The 20943-nt window shown below is 36.4% G+C and overlaps 1 long non-coding RNA gene across 1 annotated transcript in view; it reads right to left on the bottom strand.

The window, feature by feature from the left end:
• Window positions 1-1485: 1485 nt before the first annotated feature.
• LOC108402214 (uncharacterized) overlaps window positions 1486-20943 on the bottom strand; it is a 158448-nt gene continuing 138990 nt past the window's right edge. Inside the window, exons 3-6 of the long non-coding RNA XR_012130259.1 lie at window positions 13091-13294; window positions 12913-13001; window positions 12534-12588; window positions 1486-2820 (exon numbers count right to left, since the gene is read on the bottom strand). This is a non-coding gene — a long non-coding RNA (uncharacterized lncRNA). The remainder of the gene's footprint in view (window positions 2821-12533; window positions 12589-12912; window positions 13002-13090; window positions 13295-20943) is intronic.

Raw genomic sequence — 20943 nt, 5'->3', positions numbered from 1 at the left:
GAAGCTCTGACATCCAAGATCAAGGTGCCCGCTGAATCGGGGGCTGATGATAGCCCTCTCCCTAGTTTCCAGATGGCTGCATTCTTGCTGTGTCTCCACATGGCCAGGGAAAGGGAAAGACCATCTTCCTTCTGTCTCTTCTTATAAAGGCACTTACACATTCAGGAGGGCTCCAGCCTCATGACTTATTGTGCCCCCAACGTCTCCACCTCCAAATACCCTCACAGCAAGGATTAGGCTTCAACACATGATTTGGAGAGGAGGATAAACTTTTGAGTCCACAGCAGTACCTCTGACACATACATGGTTTAGTATTTTTGCTGAAGAAGGGTAGAAGAATTAAATGCTGGTACTAGAAAAATGAAATCTTGGTCCTTTTTTTCTTTACCCCCATAAAGCAGCTTTGAAACAAGCTACTTGATGAAAACTATGTGCTTACTTAGTTTTCAAAATATGATTGCTTCAATAGGCATTTAGTAAAATCATTAAGAAGACACAATTAGCAAAGAATGAAAGCTATTCTAAATCTCAATAAACAACGCAACAATAACAATGGCTAACATTAACGTAATTGCTCAATTACGATAGAATCGTTCTATTTGCTTTCATGAGCAAATTCATTTACTCCTTACAACAATCCTATTAAGTAGTTATTACTATGGTGAGCACCCTTTTGAAACTGAGGAAATTAAAGCACAGGAAGATTTCTCCATGAACACACTGAGCTAGTAAGGGCACAGCTAGGATTTGAATGCATGTATGTAGGCTGATTCCAGAACTATGTTCTTAACCTCCATCCTATATGAATAAAAAGCAGATGACAGAGTGACCTTTACAGAAAGATGAACTTTTCCCATCTGTTCTGATTCATAGGGGAAAAATTCAAATCAGAAAGACTATATACAAATTAACCAATAAGGCTATTTAAGACTAAGCTAGGTCATAGAAAAATCTATGTTTCTATAGGATGCAGTTAAGGAAGGCAAGTAAGGCTTAAATTATAAGAATTAAATTGAAAGAATTTACCATGAACACCAAGGGAGCCTGTACATACTATATGGTGAACACTATGGAACAAGCTTTAGGGATATAAAAGATCTGTAAAATATGATTCCTGCCCCAAAGAACACTATTATTGTAAAAGATGTGACTCTCACACACAAAGTAATTACAGTAGTTGTAGATAATAAAACCTTAAATTTGGTGGTACAGGCAATAAATGCAATACATACATGTTAAATAGTCAAGTTTTTATTTTTTAAAGTAATTTTGGAAATTAAACTGGGAATACTTTTTCTCAAATGCTTCCAGAATCATCCCCCCATCAAGGCATTCAAAATATTTTTTATCAGGTAGAGATTATATGTTTTATCAAATTAAAGTAACAACTTGTATGTTAATAATATGTATGTAAATAAAATGGCTAGTACTATAAAATTCCATAGAAATTAAGCTTAAGAGATAAAGAACAAATCTGAAACACACTGTCCTAGACTGAATTTTTATTTAAAAAGAAAACAAGCTTTGTTTCATAGTATGAGTAAAATGGAATAGCATTAGGAAAACTACCCCAGGAAGTCAGAACACAATATAAATCAGTCAAACTTTCCATACCTTTCTAGTTGCAGGAAATCTTAAAATATCACTCCATTCTGCCTGTGTGTACAGCAAAAGCAGTTTCTGAGGCATTCAAAATATTTTTTATCAGGTAGAGATTATATGTTTTATCAAATTAAAGTAACAACTTGTATGTTAACCTTCTTTAAACATTTCATTTCAAAGAAGCAGAGTACATTATAAAAGACATAGGAAGTCTTACCAAAATGGAATAAAAGGAGAAAACTACAAGAAAAATAAATAATTGAAGGGAATAAAAGGAAACAAGATATTTCCTGGCCATTTAGTAGTAAAAAGTTTCAAGCTTGTTGAAATGATAATTAACTACAAAATCAGAACTGTGTAGTAGATCTGCCAGCGTGATTCTGGAAGTGTTAGGAGCAGTGGACCTTAAGGACCAAAGGAGAAAGAGAAACAGAGGCAGTCTTGAGTATATAAGATAGAGGATATTTTGGCCAAAAATATTCTGGAACTTAGTTCTTGAACTAAGTGAGAAGTTCAGAGATGTTCTGGCTTAATTATGGGGCAGCCAGATAGTTTGGGATGATTTGCTTGATTAAGCATCTAAAAGGTCAGTGCAGGCATGAGGTCCTCAATGTCTTGAGAAAGTGCTAAAAAAACTCTGTCATTGATTAGACCCCTAGGAGTTAATCTTATTTCCTGCCTTAATTATTAAGGTCTTATCTTTGTATATTATTTTATGGTTGAACATGCATTATAATTATTCTTATTTTTTTAATAGGGATATATTTATATCTCTATAAATTTGTGTTTATTTCTAAATATCCCCCAAATAAATTGTTGTAGCTTCTTTCCAGGGTCACTATCGTCAAATCTTGCTTCTCTGTATCTACTCTCCTGAATTCGGTCTGGTTTGTGACAGCTGTGTCTAATAGAATATAGTGAAAGTGATGTGCATGACTTCCAGCACTAGATCCCTAGCCTGGAGCCCTCTGCTTGTCTCCAGGAATGCTTGCACCTTAAGCTGTCATGCTGTGTGAAGCCCAAGCCAGACTTGTAGAGCGGCCACCTGGAGAGAAGAGAGAGGAACGCCCCACCTGTCCCCAGAATTCCAGACATCCCAGCCCAGGAGGGAGACATGTGAGTAAAGGAACTTTCAGAAGACTCCAGCCTCAGCTGTCAACTGACTGCAACCATTTGAGGGACTCCAACTTAGAACTGTCCAGCTTTGTCTGTTAACCCCTAGAGAAGTGAAACATAATAAAATTATTTCAAGCTTCTGAGTTTTGGGGTGGTTTGTTAATAGAACATTAAATAACTGGAACATGTAATTAACATTTAAAGACAGATATAACACTGTATGCATTCACTTAGTACAAAATTCAGCCCCATTCTGTCATTCTCAAATGTAACTAATTCTACATGTCTGTCATATACTTAACTGAACAATACCATAATACTGTACTTATTTCATTGGGTACACAAGTTGTTGCATTTTGTTAAAATTTTTAAGGGCCATAAATATCATATGATAAGAGATATATATATACATGAGTATAATCTATAAGTTTATATTAAGGACAAATGGTTATACATTCTTCTTAAAAAGCAGACTTGATTTTTTAAAGCCATTTTAGGTTCACAGCAAAAGTGAGCAGAAAATACAGAGCATTCCCACAGCCCCTATGTCCCTCCCTATGCAGAGGAGTCCCCCACTACCAACGGATGAACCTATACTGGCACATGATTATCACCCAAGATCCATAGTTATGTTATGATCACTCTTGGTATAGTATGGTCTATGGGTATTGACAAACGTATAATGACATGTGTCAACCATCAGAGTATGACACAGAATAGTTTCATTGGCCTACAGATCCTCTGTGCTCTTGTCTGTCCAACCCTGCCTCCCTCCAATCCTTGGCAACCACTGATCTTTCACTGTCCCCACAGTTTCGCCTTTGCCAGAATGTCATATACTGCAGGTGGAATTGAAGAGTATGCAGTCTTTTCAAATCGGCTTCTTTCTCATGCATTTAAGGTTTGTCTGTGTTTCCTCATGACTTGATAATATATGCTTTTTGAAAGAATACTCTGTCATATTTTCTTACCTCTCACTTATTCCTTAATCCTTTTAAATTTAGTTTGCTTTCTCACTTCGCTATGGAACCGCATGTTCTACAGGTCATAAATGACTTCCTAGTCACAAAATGCAAAGCCTCTCCTGCAACACTGAATACTGCTGCACGCTATTTCCTTCAACTCTCGCCTATGGCTTCTGAGAATGTTCTTTTTCTTCTCTTCAATCTTTCTCTTCTCATTCCTTTCATATTACCTTCCTACACAGTCTTCAAGGGTAAATATTCCCTAAAATGCTGCCCTTGGCTTTCTATACACTCCATTACCATCTCAACATCTCTTTCTCTCACATCCATATTATCTCCTACCTAAAATATCCAAGAATAATCTTTGATACTCTCTCTTGCTTCCTACATTCAGCCAGCTACCCAAACCTGTCAACTCTCCCTCCCTGTTATATCTTGCAGTTGTCCCTTCTTTCCATTTCTTCTGTTGCTTTTCTAGTTAAGGACCATATTAACTCTTGTTTAGTTAATGGCAATAGGGCTGTAGCCAATATAGCTTTGCCTTACACCTGTTTCCTTCTGGCCCATTTTATTTAGTTCTGCTAGATCAGTTTTCCTCAACTACCTTGCTGATTAATACCTACTTCAGTGTCATTTGAAGTATAAATGTGTGTTATTATTTTACTAACAACAATGCTAGAATAATTAATGATGTTATAAAACTTTCATTTTTATCATGATCATCAATAATTTATAAGCATAATATAGTTGAACAAGTTAGCATCTAATCAAAATATATTGGATACAAGGACATATTAAGTTGAATATCAAAAGACAGTGACTTAAATAACACAAAGAAGAATATTATATCTCTTTTGAGCCAACAAATATTCACAAAATTTTGAATTATAACACAAGGTAGAATACTACATGTTATATAATACTTCTAATCTTTATAAAAGTACTTGTGTACTGGCATAAGTATACAAGTACCTGTGTATTATTTAAATTCAATAAAATGTTATTTTATTCAATTCAGACAATGAATATGAGAAAGTCCTATTTGGTATTATTCATATATTGAGAGGATATTCTACATAGCAAAATTTTACTCTTTTTAAAATTTCCTCAGAATATAGAAGAAGCAAACTCATGTACAATATATGCAAATCATCTTTGAGCCAAAATAAACCACATATAAATAAAAGTTGAAGGAAATAGAGAAGCACCAAGTATTTAAAAATACACTTTAAAAATGTTGAATGATTTTATGACTAATTTGAGTTTAAGTACAGGGAGGACACAAATTTAAATTACAATCTTGCTAAAAATTTGTCCTTTCTGTAGTTGATGAAGACTATTAGAGATTTACCCCAAGTATAATTTCCAGGTATAAAGTTTCTTCTGGAAAACATAGCTATGAAAACCTTGTTTTCTTGACTGTATTTTGTCTTACACAAAAAGGTTAATGTTAAGATTGGATGTTACTTCAGCTTCTTGTGCCTCAGACATTTTGGAATGAAGAACCAACCAGCAATAACTTTTAATAAACAGCAGGGTGGACAGGGGATGAATGTAATTATACTTCTGCTTTACTTAGCTGCAGAGAGATTTCTGGGTCTCAGTCAACTAATAACATAGTGAATTTGAATGTAAGACCACTAATAGAAGGGAAATCAGAAAAGAAAACTATCATGCAGTTGTTTTCAACTCTGAAACAAACAAGATTGTCTGTTGTCAACTTCTTTCTCATTTATGGTCTGTGCATCTCAGAGGAGAAACTGAGGACTGTAGCTCCCAGAATCTCCTCCCATAGATGATTCCAGAGCCTGCCAGCAACAGGCACTTATGTGATACTGGAAAGGGAAGGGGCAGAAACTATAATTCTTCCAGGACAGTGACGGATTGATAAGTAGGCCAACAGCAGACATGAGGTCCACAGCAGCTTCTGAAGGAGTTCCTGCAAATTGCTTTGGTCCCAAAGATTATTGAGATGACTTCTGGTGACTGTTTGAGAATTATTTGTTTTGGTGCTGTAAACTTATATAGCTGGTAGAAGCTTCCTGGAGATTCTTCAGAGAAACAGAGGCTTCCAAGAAAGTTCTCAGAGCCAGCCGCCATGGCAATGCAAACTGAGCTTACTGACAACAGCTTCCATGATGTCTAATTTCCCAACCCTTCCAGTCGTTGTGGAAACCTTTAATTCCCATATTAAAGCCCTTCTTATTTAGTCTACATAGAGTAGCTTCTGTTTTTCTACATTCAATTGAACTTTGTTTAATCCATTGTGGAGGTTACTATGCATTGTCCACACTGTTTTGATAGGTTATTCAAAATTTACTATGCCTTGTAATATACTAATTATTAGCCAAAACCAACAAAATATATTGCATATGAGAGACTTTTAAACCCTGTCTTGTACTTATATAACATGTTCAAACATGATGGAATAGGAGCTATAACATTCAAAAAGGGTATTTGAACAAAAGGAAGTCTTAAAATATTAACATAGCAGGCCTTACAAAACCAAATACTCGCTTGCTTTCAGAGAAAGCTGGAATCTGCTGGAATCATCTGCTGGAATCTCCTAAAGAAATAACCAAACAGGTATGTCTTAAAAGCATAAATGGCTCTTAGGTAATATGTGCTAAATATTCTCCTTTCTTCTACTACAGATGTAAACTCTTTAATTTTCTTGATCTGTATTGTAAAGTGCTTTCTGGATAGACTCTAGTAAGCCATACTCCTACTAGCATTGTTGGGTATGCCCATTACTCTATAACCTTGTCTATATTATGAAATTTTTCAACTTTTTAACTAGTAAGATTTCACAGCATTTAAAGAAAGTTGTATCCCTTGGCTTTTGAGTTATCTGACATGCATATTAGTCTTATCTGGGTAAGAAAACAAATCTAAAACCCAGGAAACATGATATTATTTTTGGTTCTATGTGGATTTTTCCATCTGGCCAATTATTTATGCTTTTAGTTAAAAAAAGGAATAAAATAAATGACTGTTAGCCCTGATTCTTCTTTCTCAAAGTAGTACATTTAAAAAATAGATCATGAGGAAAGTCAATACATTTAAATATATTTAAATGAAAACAAGTATTTATTTCCTTATTCCTTGATTCAGTATTTGTTGAGGCTCGGCAGGTCTAAGGAACCTGGGCTGATTGCAGAGACCTCACACTATGATGGGGACACTGACTAAGCAAACAGGTGACAGTGCAGCTCCATCTTCTTTATCCAGAGCACGTGAGCCACAAGTGTTTCCAAATCAACACTATTTGTGGATTTTTGAAAAAGTAAGATGATATGTTACATTTAAAATATAACAAAATAAAATCTACAAAATCTCCTATAAACAAATACAGCAACATTTATGTATTAAACCAAACACTCTAAATAACCTTATGTCAGTTCAGGTCAGGTTGTGCTGCCAAGTAAGTTTGGTTTGGCACCAATCATAAAAATAAACTTTTGGTTGTCAGACTTTTTTCGATTTTGGAATTGCAGATAAGGGATTGTGGACATGAAAAATGGTGTCAAACAAAGTATGACAGAGGGAAGAACAGGGCACTATGGGAATATATATGTTTGGCACCTACCTGGGGCTGGCAGGGAGAAGCATTGGTAGAGAGAAAATGGAAGGTGGCTCATAGGGGCCAACTTACTGTATTATTGTTCCAGGGAGCTGTGAGGCTAAGGAAGAGATTATTGCCTGATGGTGACCTTTGAGAGTCTGCTTTTGAGTTTTTTTACTTTATTGTTGTGTTACAAACTGTCACATACTTCTTAATGCTATGTTACAATGTTAACGATGAAAAACTATTATCTGGTCTATTCAATTCCCCTACTGATAAAATAAAAAATACTGCAAACAACACGTTAAATAGTTATGTCTTCATTTAAACAATCAACTATTTCTGGCATGTCTAAACTATAGTTTAAGGTTATTATACTTTCTTACACTGTTCAGTTGGTCTCTCTGGCCTCAGCCAAGCTCTGTCCTAGTCCTCCATACAGAGTGGATTATCTCACTCCCATGCCCAAAAACCTTTAATAGCTTTCCTTTGAGAAAAAAAAATCTGTATCTCTCTCTCTACATATATATATGATACACAGACCAAGAATGAGACAGCAACTTGCACACACACTTGGGTAGGAGCTCAGATACAAGGCAGATTTAGGAGGAGCTCAAATACAAGGCAGCTTTATGAGGACTGCAAACTGGATGGATGGTCAAGGGCAGGAGGGGCAAGCAGGACAACACTGAAGCTCAGGAGAGATATATGAAACCATATGAGCTAGGCCAGCCAAGAGCTTACGCTGAAGATGCCCCCTGGAACTGAGTGTATGGAGAGCAAATTTAGAACTAGAATCCCTTTAACATGGGCCTAAAATATCTTACGTGTGAAATATTTGTATGTGAACTTCCAAAGTTTGTTTTGTTTAGTATTTTTAACATTCCTTTTTTTCCAAGCTTGTACAAATTCTTTGCACTATTTTTCAAGGTGGACTTTACTAAACAAAGACAGATCCAGGACCTGATCATGTTACACATTAATTAATCAAAAATATCCATTGAGAATCTATTCAAAAAGTGACCAGCACATAAGAGAAATCTTGAAGGTAGTCATTAGAAAATAAAATCAGGGGCATTTGAACCAATATGGTTTTATTATACTGTCTTATCATCTTACTGAATATAAAAAATATTTTTTAAAAATCCTAGAATCTATAAAACAGTTGAATAGATGTACCTTTAAAATATTAAAAGCTTTAGGGCCTTCCTTGGTTTCCACACTGCAGTGTATTTACATACATGAAATAAAACATCAGCTATTCATTTGTCCTAGTTGGAACAAAGTTAGGGCACTGAACATAAAAACCTCAGTAATGGTCACTTGAATTATATTATGATTAAGCAAACCAGAAGAACTTGGATAAACATGAAAAATACAAAGTCTCTTTCATTTCTTGCCCCTTACCTCAAACTCCAATATGAGAGCAAGGACAGAAAGAAAGCCTGCAGTGTCACTTGCCCATTTTCCTTCCTATACACCCTAAAAGATGGTGGACCCTAATACTGCTGGAGTCTCTTTATGGCCTCCCATCCTTAAATAAAATGTTCACCTAATTGGGAATTTATTTTAGTGAATTAAAAAAATTTTTTTCCATATGAAACCTAATTTTCCTCTGGTAAGGATGACATAAACCATTGATGGTGAGTATTTAGAGGATATGGAGGAATTAAATTCCTTTGTGCAAACACGGACTGCACTCCCTGAAATACCCTTCTCTGCAGATTCTTACAGCCCTGCAAGGTAGCTTTAAAGACCAGGAAATAAGGCTCAGAGATGGAACTATTAGTCAACATGGGAGTCCCAGTTGACACAAGGCCCAGTCAAAACCAGAATCCAGATTCCTGCCTCCCAGCACAGTATGCTTTCATAACATGTAGGGGGGGGGGGGACTTCATTTTCTCAAACACATTCATACATTCCCTTAATGCATTCATTCAAATGCGTATTTATTAAGTAGTGATGTAGTCTCTCATAGTACCTATTAGATGTCAGGCACTGCACAGGAATATGGCAGTAAACAAGTCATACCACAATTCCTGATCTTAGGGGCTACATTTAAGTGGAGAAGACAGAAAATAAACAGAAGGAAATAAAACATACAATGTCACATGATGGAAGTACTATGAGGAAAAATGGAGCAAGAAGGGAGCCAAAGCGTATAAGCAAAGGGAGACAGTAAGTTTAAATAGATTGGTCAGAGTAACCACACTGAGGAAGTGACATTTGAACAAAGACTTGAAGGAGCGGACATAATGGATATGTGAAGATCTATCAGAAGAGCATTCTGGGAAGGGAAATGGGTGCAAAAGCCCTGATATGGCAGTGGGTCCAGCACGTTCAAGGAAAAGCAAGGAGTAGTGTGGCTGGAGCAGAGTGGACAAGGCAGAGTACAGAAGATCAGGCCTGCGTAGGGCCTGTCTGGTTTTTACTCGAAGTGAGGTCAGAAACCTGTGGAGAGTTTTGAGCAGAAGAGTAATGGGATGCGAATTGCGTTATAACCGCGTCGTGTTGGCTGCCCTTTGAGAATACTCCAGAGGTGCAAAGGTGGAAGCACGAGGAGGTGAGGAATTTCCCACAACAATCAAGGTGAGATGTGGGAGAGGCCAGAGTGACAGGGGAGAAAGTGTTGATAAGTGGTTAATTCTGGATAGATCTTGAAGATGAGCTTAACAGATTTCTTGATTATTTGGATTGTAGGTATGAGAAAGGAGAGGAATTAAGGATGACTCCACAGTTTTTTGCTGAGCAACTACATGAAGAAATTGCCATTTGCTGTAGTGGGGAAGGTTGTGGGAGCAACAGGTTTATAGAAAGACCAGGGAGGTTGGGGATTTTAGACATGCCGAGTTTGAGACATCATCTAAAACAACCAGGCAGAGGTCTAGTAGTCATTAGGATATGTAGGTCTGGAGTTCAGGAAGGAGGTCTGAACTGGAGAAATAAATTTGGGAGGTCAGTAGCATATATTCGATATTCAAACTCCAAGACTGGAAAAGGCCACCAGGCGAGCGATTAAGGCCAGAGGCCAGAGGACTGAGTCCTGGAGCATTCCAATATTTATAGATTAGAAAAATGAGAAAGAGCAATCATGGAATGCAAGATTAACTATTTCAAATACTACTGATTATTCAACAAAGGACTGAAAACTGGACACTGCATTTAACAATGTCAATGCCATTGGTCACTTAATCAAGTGCAGGGGCAGTAGAGAGGGGTGAGAGAGAGCAAATAGTCAGTTCCTATTTGCTAGTCAGTACTTTCCATGACATTTTTATGTGCTTGTTAAGTATAAAAAAGCTTTAGTAATTATAGCAGTAACTTCATTGAGGGCCTCGTATATTATAGGTCCTGTGCTATGCACTTTACACATTAAAAAAGAACTGTTGCTTGGAACAAAATGTTGGTCCCAAATGAGGAAAATGATAGATAAAGAGATTAAGTAACTTTCTCAAAGTCTTGTGTGTGGTAAGAGGCAGAGCTGGAGTCTGAAGTTAGGTCTGTTTTACCTGGAGCCTTCATTCTTAATCACCGTGCTACATTGCTTTAAAATATTACATAGACACATTATGTAGCCAATTACATTTTAAATAGCCCTGCAAGAGTGATTCTTTCCCGAGGTTAAATACTAGCTTGGAGGTGTTAAAAAATGAAATTCAACTGAGTAAATTTTAAAGATCTTATTGGCTTTATTCAGTGATTCATGAATTGGGCAGCATCCCATCTATAGTGAGTATAAAGGAGCTCCAAAAATCTGTACAAAATGAAGACTTACAGGCAGCAGTGGACAGGACAAGGAACTCACTAGCAAAGAGTGGGTTGTTTCAGGCAAAGTCACCTTCCTTAGGGGATTGCAGGGGTCTATCATGCAGATTACCTCACTAGTACTGACCATGTAATTCCAAATCAGTTTAAGGTTCCACTCCTGGGAGAGGTTGAAACTGTATCTAAATTAGGTATTAAGTCTTGGTTTGGTGATGTGGGCCTAGGGAATGTGACTCCATTTTCAGTTTTTTTGTCCCTTTTTTAACAGAAGAAAGAATGCAGTAAGGAACAAAGATCCCCTGTCCATGCTGGTCAAGGTATTTTTAATCTCTGGCAGGCACAACAGGCAGACCCAGGCAAGGCTGTGCATCATTTCAGCTGTTAGCCAGCTCATAGCAGGTCACCATTCATGAAGCCCTGTTCAATATGAAATGGCTTGCTAAACCCATTTTGGCAATATTTCTAAATTCAAATAATAGCTTGCATTGGGAAGAAATTCAGCCCTATGAGCATTAATGAAAAAGGAGAACTGAGGAATGTCTATAAACCCAGTAAGACAAATACAAGGAAAGAGAGTAGATTTTCCTTATCTGGCCATCTATTCTATTTGTGTGAAAGGCAGTGGTACTACAACTCAGAAGAGAGGGTTTATGGTAAACTGGGAAGGACAAATCTCATATTATCCTGTACATTTACTCCCTTTCCACACCCTTCATTTAATTTTGATTGGTATTTTAATTTACCCTCAGATTCAGCTATCGAGCACTCTGGTTTGAGCTGGGAGGAATAAGACCAAAGTAACATCAAATAGAATTGTGATGGAACTCCATATAGCTAACTGAGTATCACAATTGTTTCTGTTCTGAAAGCCTGAGTTTTATCATTCTGTTACAGTGTGGCTCAGTACCTAAGGAAGAAAAGTATTAAAGTATCAAATAGATCTTCATTAGGAACTATTGCAGAAAATTACCTCAGCAGGCTTCATATTTTTTTGTGTTTGGTAGGAAGGTAAAAAAACACTGCAGTTCAATATTATAATCACGTATTAGAACAAGAAAGCTGTAAGAGTTAAGCAATAATAAATAATTATAAATAAAGTAATCTTACAAATTAGGTCATGTATGTGGAATCCTTTTGAGAGTTCTGAAGAGTTTACAAGCATGAGGTAGTGTTACCAGATAAACGAAACCAAGGGATATCACGGCTACAGCATAGAAACTACTGACCAGGCACTTACTTTCAGTTTTCTGGAAATAAAAATGTGCCGTGAAAATACTTGCATTTGTAAAACATTTCTCATTCTTCTGAAAAAGTCACGCTAGTGCAAGGAAAGATATTATTACAGTATAAAATAAAATAAAATATCACAATAGTGCAAACTGACCATGAGGCCCTCAATTCTTTTTCTCAAAGATAACCAGAGTTTCTAGTTTCTTACATAACCTTCCATACATATTTTACAAATATAATGATTCACAATTATTACCTGTATCTCTGGAATAAAAATAATTGGTTCTTACCTGAAAATTTTCCTTTACTCTTTTACATTTTGTGGATGTTGGCAATGACCCCATTCTGAAAAATAAATAGCACTAATTTTTTCTCTAAAAATATTCAAGCAATTCATAAATATTTAAACATTTAAGTTTCACATTCATCTTGAAAAATTCACTTTACAATTTCCCAAGGCAATTATCCTGACTTCGTTAGAGACCAGAACTGTAGGATGAGTATTTTCCCAAACAAAATCCCTGAATGTTCATTGTTTAGTGTTCTTCCACTCACTGCATTTAGTGGGAAATCACAACAGTGAGAGACTAGTGCTGATTAATTTAACAGTGGGTCTTGATGGAACCCGCTTTCCTGTATACACATAAAAGAAATTGTTAGGTGACTTGCCTTTGATTTCTAAGTCTTTCTTTTTTATGTAGTCCTTAAATATTTTATGAATCCAGGGAACATTTCAATACCAACCTGAAATACACAAGCTGGGAGAGGAGAAGAAAAATCAAGTTCCCTGGTATTTTGAATATGAAGCTTGAACCTGAGGCACAGAAATACATTGTACTATACCTACCATTTCGTCTCTTCTTTAGGTGTCATGGATGTTTCCCTGGCTTGCTCGGATGCTCCAGCAGGTGCAAATCTGAGCAGGAGTTTTTTCATACTTCTTTGCCAGCTGGAGAAACTTTGGATGACTCAGGACCTCCCCTCTGGGTAACAGTCTGTCGTCTTCAAACATGTTTATTTTTTAACAATAATCTGGTAGCTTCTGAGGTCTCTGGAAAGGATGAAATGTAATCTGCTAGTGACTAGGGGAAGGGGAGAGGGATCCTTGAAATATAAAGATTTGCTGTGTTTGTAAGTTATCAATTTTAAAATTTAATGTAAGAGAGAGAAAAACATGACTATTCTGATTAGTTAAAATAACAGATTACATTTACACACAGCTGAGGTATTTCAGGAAAATGTGCACAGAGCCCTCTGACATAGGACTTCCTCTACTCCAATGTCCCTGCAAGATGCCTATTGACCTCATTCCTGAACTTTTTTTTAACAAGAAAATGAAACTGTTTCTCACCAAAAACGTTTTGCTATAAAGCTACAAATGAAAACTCAACCATCAATGTACATAAAATGTACACACAGTGAATTAAACTTAAGAAAATTTCCCAAAATATTCATATAGATAATTTGGGACCAGGTAGACAAAACAATAGCTAATTGAATTTTTTTTCCTTTTTGCCTATTTGTTTTTGGTCATGGAAAGACATAGGCAGAGTTTGGCTGACCATGAGTCATTCATTCATTCTCTACAGCTACTCTTAAGAATTTACCCATACAGAGTGTGCTAAAATAAAAAAGTTCAAATTGACATTAGAAATTATGCTGTAGGTGATAGCATTGTCACTGGAGAAAAGGACTTCTGGGATTCTGTAAAATAGTCTGGAGAAAAAGAAGAACTGAAAAATGGGATGAGATGGAGTTTGTCAGATATATGATACAGGATGAAAAAAGAGCCTGTATTCAAACAAACATAAAACACAATATGAAACAACTTACAATAAATGAAAGAGAAAAAAAGACATGGTCATACCTGAATTAAGATCTCTACTTCTTGATGCTTACATGTATATCAAATCTTGCACTTAAATATGCTAGAAAACTAAATAACTGGTTGGCTTCTGCATAGCTCTACACCAAAGATAGTGTACAGTGCAAAGGGAAAAGTTCACAATTACTGTTTCCTTTCTTTTATAGAATACAGCTCATTGCTTTTCACTTCCCAGGAGAAAAAAATACCAGATTTGTGAGGGCTTTATCCCCCTCACCACATCCCTAGACCCAGTTTAGGCTTTAATCCCCATCCCTTCAAAGAGTATAGCAGTCAATTCATTTCAAAGCGCTGGACTGGTGCTGATGAGAACAGGGCCAAAATTTTAAAAAAGAGATTAATTATACTGAGAAATGTCCATTGTAACTGCTGCAGAAACACTGAACCAACCAGCCAGCAAATTTTGAAGCTGCCTATTGCTGTTTACAGGAAATTGTACAAAGCACAGGACTGGAACAGAAGGGAATAGAGTATACGTCATAAACTTTGAAGATAAAATATTTTCTGTGTAAATTAAGGACCCTCAAGGAAAATCGTAATTAAGACATTCACATGTATATGCTTCACACACAAACTAAACCTACTTGAAACTTTATTTTAAAATAATTATAAAACCTTTTGTGGCAATTACCAGTGTTCTATTCCTCTAAAAGAGAGATACGCTATATGTTATAACCATGACAGCAAAGACCATTGTTCCAAAGATTTAACCGCTAAACACTTTGTTTAAAAACTTCTGAAAATAATTACATCAGCATACGGACTCTGGAAAATTTCTTCTACCGTAATAAGTCTAGATGGACATTTCCTGTTTCACATTTCTAGTACACGTTGTCTTTTAGACAATAACAGTGTGAAACAATAGTTTGGCATGAGTTCCTGCATACTAAGAAATGCCCTGGGCCCTTGAAGGCTAGGATGAGTCAGGCTCAAATGGCAAAGAGAATAAGATTCAAGAAGCTGACACATTTCTGACTTCAATCTTTGATGTTTTGTGACCAATAAAGAACTCTTATGTTTAACATTTACAGATAGCATTTAGGGGTGTCTGCATAACCTGGCTTTTAAAAAAAATGTTTTCAAGGTAAAACTGCAATACAGAAAAAGAATGACTAGGCAATTTCTCTTAAATTGTTACCCAGGTCTGGCCATTGCTTCTACTCGACCTCCTGCTCTGGGCAGTCAATTCAGGTGAGAATGAGTGCTTCCCTGCCACCCCCTGGCCCATCTTTGAAACCCCCTGGGAATCCTTATCCTATTCAGGGCCTTATTACTACTTTAAATACCATGAGACAGAGACAGCCAGGTGCTCCTAAACTTGGCAGTTAATGCATTCATCTTCTTTGATGACAGATTGGGACCCTCAGCACATGCTGGTGTCCAAGCAACCTGCGTCAATTTGAGAATATTTGGGCCAGTCATTTCCAATGACAGCTCTCATCTCTAATCTTCTGCCATGCAGTTAAGAAAAACAGGTGAAGAGAGCATTCCAAAATAAAGGCAGAATATGTAGAAGGGACCAATGGCAGAATATGTAACAATGGGACCAGCATGCAGAGTTAGGAGGGCAGAATCTGAGATGAGAAGTTACAAAGCAGAAGGAATGACAATGGGAAGGAAGGGTAGGCAACTGGGAGGAGTGCTACTTTTCAGCCGGTGCCAGAGAATTACAGAGATGAGAAAGCTGGAAGTTATCCTTGATCAACCCTTCTCTTTCACTCTGCATACAACCAGTCATCAAGTCCTCCTCATTTTTTACTCTGAGGGATACAAACGTGCTGTCTTCCTTTTCCCCCAAATAATAAAGTTTTATTTGCTTAAAAATTGTAAGTAATACATGTCTATGTTTAAATTCAAAAAAGGTAGAAAGATAATGGGAAAAATAAACATCATCTCCAACCTACTGTCTAGAAATAAGCACTGTTTTAACATTTTGTTGAAAAGTCTTATATATACTTCTATGTACATACATACACATTACTGCACACACATACAGACAATTTCACAGTTAGTGAGGCAAGGCATATAAGGAATTTGGTAATCTTCTGTTTTCACTTAATAATAGGTCTTGGGTTTCTTTCTATTCAATAGAGACATGCAATCATTTTTAATGGCTGCATGATATTCCATTGAGGGGATGTGTCATGGTTTAATGAAACTTCCATTGAAGGAAGTTATTGTTTGATTCAATTTTTATTATAATTACAGTGCTGATACTAATGCTTTATACTTATATATGTGCTGTCAAAAGAGCTTCTATTAATCTGATAATGAAAATCAACTATTGTCTTTTTTATTTCCACATTTTTTATCTTTGGTAGGGTTTTAGCATTTTGTAGCATTTAGCATTTTGTACCATTTTGAAGGTTTTAGCATTTTGTATTCTTTGACAAGTTGCTGGGTCCATTTTTCTATTAGAATGTGTATTTCTTTTTCGAGTCATAAGACCTGTTTGTATATTAGGGATGGTGACCCTCCTATCTTTCATATTCATATGTCACACATTTTTTTTCAGTTTATCCTTTGCTTTTCAAACTTAATTTTATGATGTTTTTGCTGAAGCAGTTAATTTTTACATAGTCGAATTTATCAACAATTTATTTTTTGGTTTAGCCTTGCTGATTTAATCTCCTAACATTCTTATTAGCACTAACCTAAATTAGATCCTTTTACCCAGATTACTATAACAATCTGAATTCTTTTCCCAACTTGCTGTCTCCTGGAATCACTCCACCCAGCTGTCAGCATTCTTTTTAAAATGAAAATCTAGGCAGGTCATTCTTCTGCCTAAGACTGTTCAGTGATGTGTGTTCCAAGTTGGGTATTTGTATGCCTCTATTAGAAGCCCAGAAAATAACAGCTAACATGGCAAATATTCCTGGGGCATTATTTATTTGTGAATATTTTTGAAGAAAGATATTTTTTTTAATTTAAAAAAAAATATATTTTTTTATTTTAAGAAAAGCATAAATGCAATATATAGCAGGATGCAGAATTCAAATAAATTTTTAAGATAAACTAGAAAGCTTCAAAAAAAATATCAGTATTTAGGTAGGAATACTTAAAAAGCAATGAAGATGGAAGACAAAGTTTAAGTTCCTTAACATGTGTAGCAGGGAGTACCTTGCTTTCACCAAAGCCTATGCCTTTCCCTCCTGATCACACAGACTTTCCAGCCTCCCTGGAAGTTAGGAGTGACCATGTGATTGAATTCTGGCCTGTGGAATATAGGAGAAATTAGGGTGATCAGATGATCTATTGTCAAACCAAGACACTGATAGGAATGAAAGAAGACACTATTAATTGTTGCCCTGGGAATTCAGGCATACATTGGAGCATATGATCACCACGAGGAGAAGTAAAGTGGGCCCCCGCCAAGGGTGGGCTCAGGCTTAACTCCGCCCATCTCTTTTCCAGTCTACAGGCAGATGCAGAAGATGCCACCAGAAGCCTCAATGTGCCAGTAGAGCCAGAGGATGGAAAGCTTGTGCTAACTGTTCTGGAAGTGAGAACACCACTTCTAGCATTTCAAACCAGTGTTGGTGACAGGAGTTCTTTATTCTCACTAGTACAACACAGAGCCCAAGGCTTTCCATGCCATGACCTTTCCTGACTCTCCCGCCTTACCTTTCATCACTCTCTAACTTGAGTGAAAGCTGTAGCAAACTGAAATGCTTGCTCATACATTTTAAAATACCTGTTTATGTGTCAATCTCTCCCACTTGTCAGGGAGTTCATCAATGGCAAAAATTTAGCCTTAATTATCTCTATAGCACTCATTACTTGGTACATAAGAGATTTCATATATACCTGTTGAATGAAGAAACATTTAGCCAAGTAAGAAGTAAATCTTTCAACAGTGGCTAATTCATTCCCATAATAAACACGATCAGAACTGTAGCACATAGAAGAACTTATATCTGCAAAGATATACAAATTCAAGATCTTGGAAAACTGAGTTACACATTTTTGTAGCCCTAAAATATGAATGTGAAAATATTCTTCCTCTTAGCTGTCAATGTTCCTTTATCTTTACCTCCTTCCCACCACAGATGTAAGCATACACACCTTCTGGGGAAATATTTAACTTAATTAACAATAGTAGAATAAGTTTGAGGGAAAAGAAAGAAATAAGATTTTAAGTTCAGTTCCTAATGCTGGCCAGTAATCCTTACATGAGGTGCTTTGGCTCAGCAGGGGGATTTACCTCTCCTGCTTCCCAGATGATTAAGAGTTGATGTATAATTGTTGATAATGCACTGCATGTTACCAACTCAAGAAAGGGGCTTTGCCTGCATGATTAAATTCACATTAATCGTAGTTAAGCTGCACACACAGAGCACAATGTCCTCTTTGCTCTAAGAAAAGGAGGGGCTTTCACCACCTAGTTTATGAAATATTGATTAATTCACGTATGCTCAGACATCCATCTAAAAATGGAATCATTCAATCTGCCACTCCTTCTCCCTCATCCACAAACAAAAACATAATGGCAGTCTTGAGAACAAAAGGAGGGATGGGGGGGTGGAAAGAAGAAGAAGGGTAAGAGCAGAGAAAGAAAAATGCTAGAAATGAAATATGTCAAACTATGTCTACAGATACACAACACCCACACACAATCAGACACACAACAACCTCTCTACTAATTAATGCAGCTTTACTTTCATGCCAAGTATTAGGGAAACATTAATTAAGAGAGAAGTCTCATTCATCCATTTCTCAGTTCATTAATTATGCATCAATGCCATGCATTTGTTGGCCTGACATAAGACAATCCTGTTTCAATAAAGATCTCATGACGCACATTAACACACTGTTACGGGGCTTTCCTGACTCTTTAGGATGGTGTTCGGGATCTACTCAATTCAAATGTTGTATATATTTGTGTTCCCTTGTAAGAATTCTGTGATTATGAGATGTCCTTTCAGCTGACTATAACTGTTTTTTAGCTAATACTTCACTTCTGTCACAGGCACATTAGGAATCCTTTTCAGCTAGAAAAAAAGCAACACAACATTGTGAATGTACTTAATGCCACTGAATTGCACGCTTAAAATGGTCAATTCAATGTGATGTGTATTTTACAATACAAAATATTTTTAAAAGAGAAGAATAGCTATAGATTTTTGAAAAAGTTTACTTATGGAGGGACTGTAAATGTAAATAAAAAAGGGGGGGAGCTTACAAGTCTCAAACAGTGTCAAAAAATCTCAAAATGTATTTGTTTTGGTGTAGAGAAAATATTATGAGATGAATTTCAGAGCCCAGACAAGCTAAAAAAAAACAAAAAACAAGATGTATGTTTGCAAAGAGAATTAGGGAAAGCAAGGATGTTTGAATGACCTTATTAACAAATACTAACTGAGCATCCATAAGATTCTTAACACTGCATTAGTTAATTTGCAGCTACCTATATGTAATTACATCTAGTCTCCTAACCTATTATTTCCTATTTCCTAACTCATTTCTTTATCAATAATTGGATAAAGTCACCACTCCCTCTGATCCAAGTACAAGTAAAGTTTGAAAGATTGACTACACCTGGAGTAGTGAACAGATAAAAGTTATGGGCTGCTTCCATTGATGGATAAGTGTACTTTTCTATAGTAAGTCTCACTTTTGAGGACTGTTTCAGATCCATACAGTACCTCATACTTGATAAATACTACAAGGTCCCAGTCTTGGTGGGTACACAGTAAATGTCAACTGACTTAGTAACATTTTCCCAACTTTTGCATCAAGATGTCCAGTAGTGAATGTCATCAAATCCTGTCTTTAAGGTGCAAACTGGATCTTGGAGTCTGGAAAGGAATTTCCTACTCAATATCACACAACAGATGTTTTGCTGCAGATCTGTTGCAGAATTTGCTGCAACAGATGTTGCATAGCATCAATCTGAGGCAAAATTCTGGCCAGTAAATCAAAATGAGTTTTGCAACATATGTTGCATAGCATCAATCTGAGGCAAAATTCTGGCCAGTAAATCAAAATGAGTTTTGAAATAAGAAAGAAAAAGATACAATAAAGGCTCAGTTAAGACCTATTTGATGCTTCATCTAATTTTTCACCATGGAAATATTGTTAAGTGATATTTTTATTTAAATAAAAACAAACCATTAATACCCAAATAAAATTGCATACAACTGTTAAACCTCTTTAGTCACTTTTGCTTAAGCTTTGTTCTTTAAAGTCTTAATTTTATCTAGTGAATTTACTGAACAGGTTATTTACTTAAATTCTCTTCTTCATTGTGTCTCTGAATGTGTACATATTTTCCAATCTGCCTTCTCTTATGAGAGATTGGGATATATCCAGCCTGCAAAAGACCAAGGAAGAAGAGAGGCATGCCTCTGGCCCAACACTACATAATGGTGTAGAATGAGAGGAAAAGCACTGAAAGTCATTTCAGGGACAGACTGCTAAGAGAAGCACCTCTCAGCATCCAAATGCTCATCGAAGCCAAGGAGAGGTCAAAGGTGGTTAATGAGATCCTTGCTGGGAAACCAAGTGGTCAGAGAACAAGATGCCAAGAAGGTCCAAATGGGTGGGCCTCATTTTTGTGTTTTTTGCATTAAGCTGTGTAAGCAGACCCAACTTCTCTGATTAAGAGACCACGAAGCTGAGACAGGTGATATTCAAATATTCAACATGCAGCAACTAATATTTGTCCAGCATCTTTAAGTTTCCCAAGAAGCTTCATATTTATCATCTTAACTGAGCCTTGATTCAATCCTGTGAGGTAGACAATAATAGTACCCACATTTCACTGTAAAGAGAGGACAGAAGAATGTGACTGTGCTACAGACAGCATCTAG

The sequence above is a fragment of the Manis javanica genome, chromosome 4 (assembly GCF_040802235.1).
Source record: "Manis javanica isolate MJ-LG chromosome 4, MJ_LKY, whole genome shotgun sequence".
NCBI classification, from domain to species: domain Eukaryota; kingdom Metazoa; phylum Chordata; class Mammalia; order Pholidota; family Manidae; genus Manis; species Manis javanica.
The sequence above is the reverse complement of the archived record's forward strand: the minus strand, read 5'-3'. Positions and strand labels throughout refer to the sequence as shown.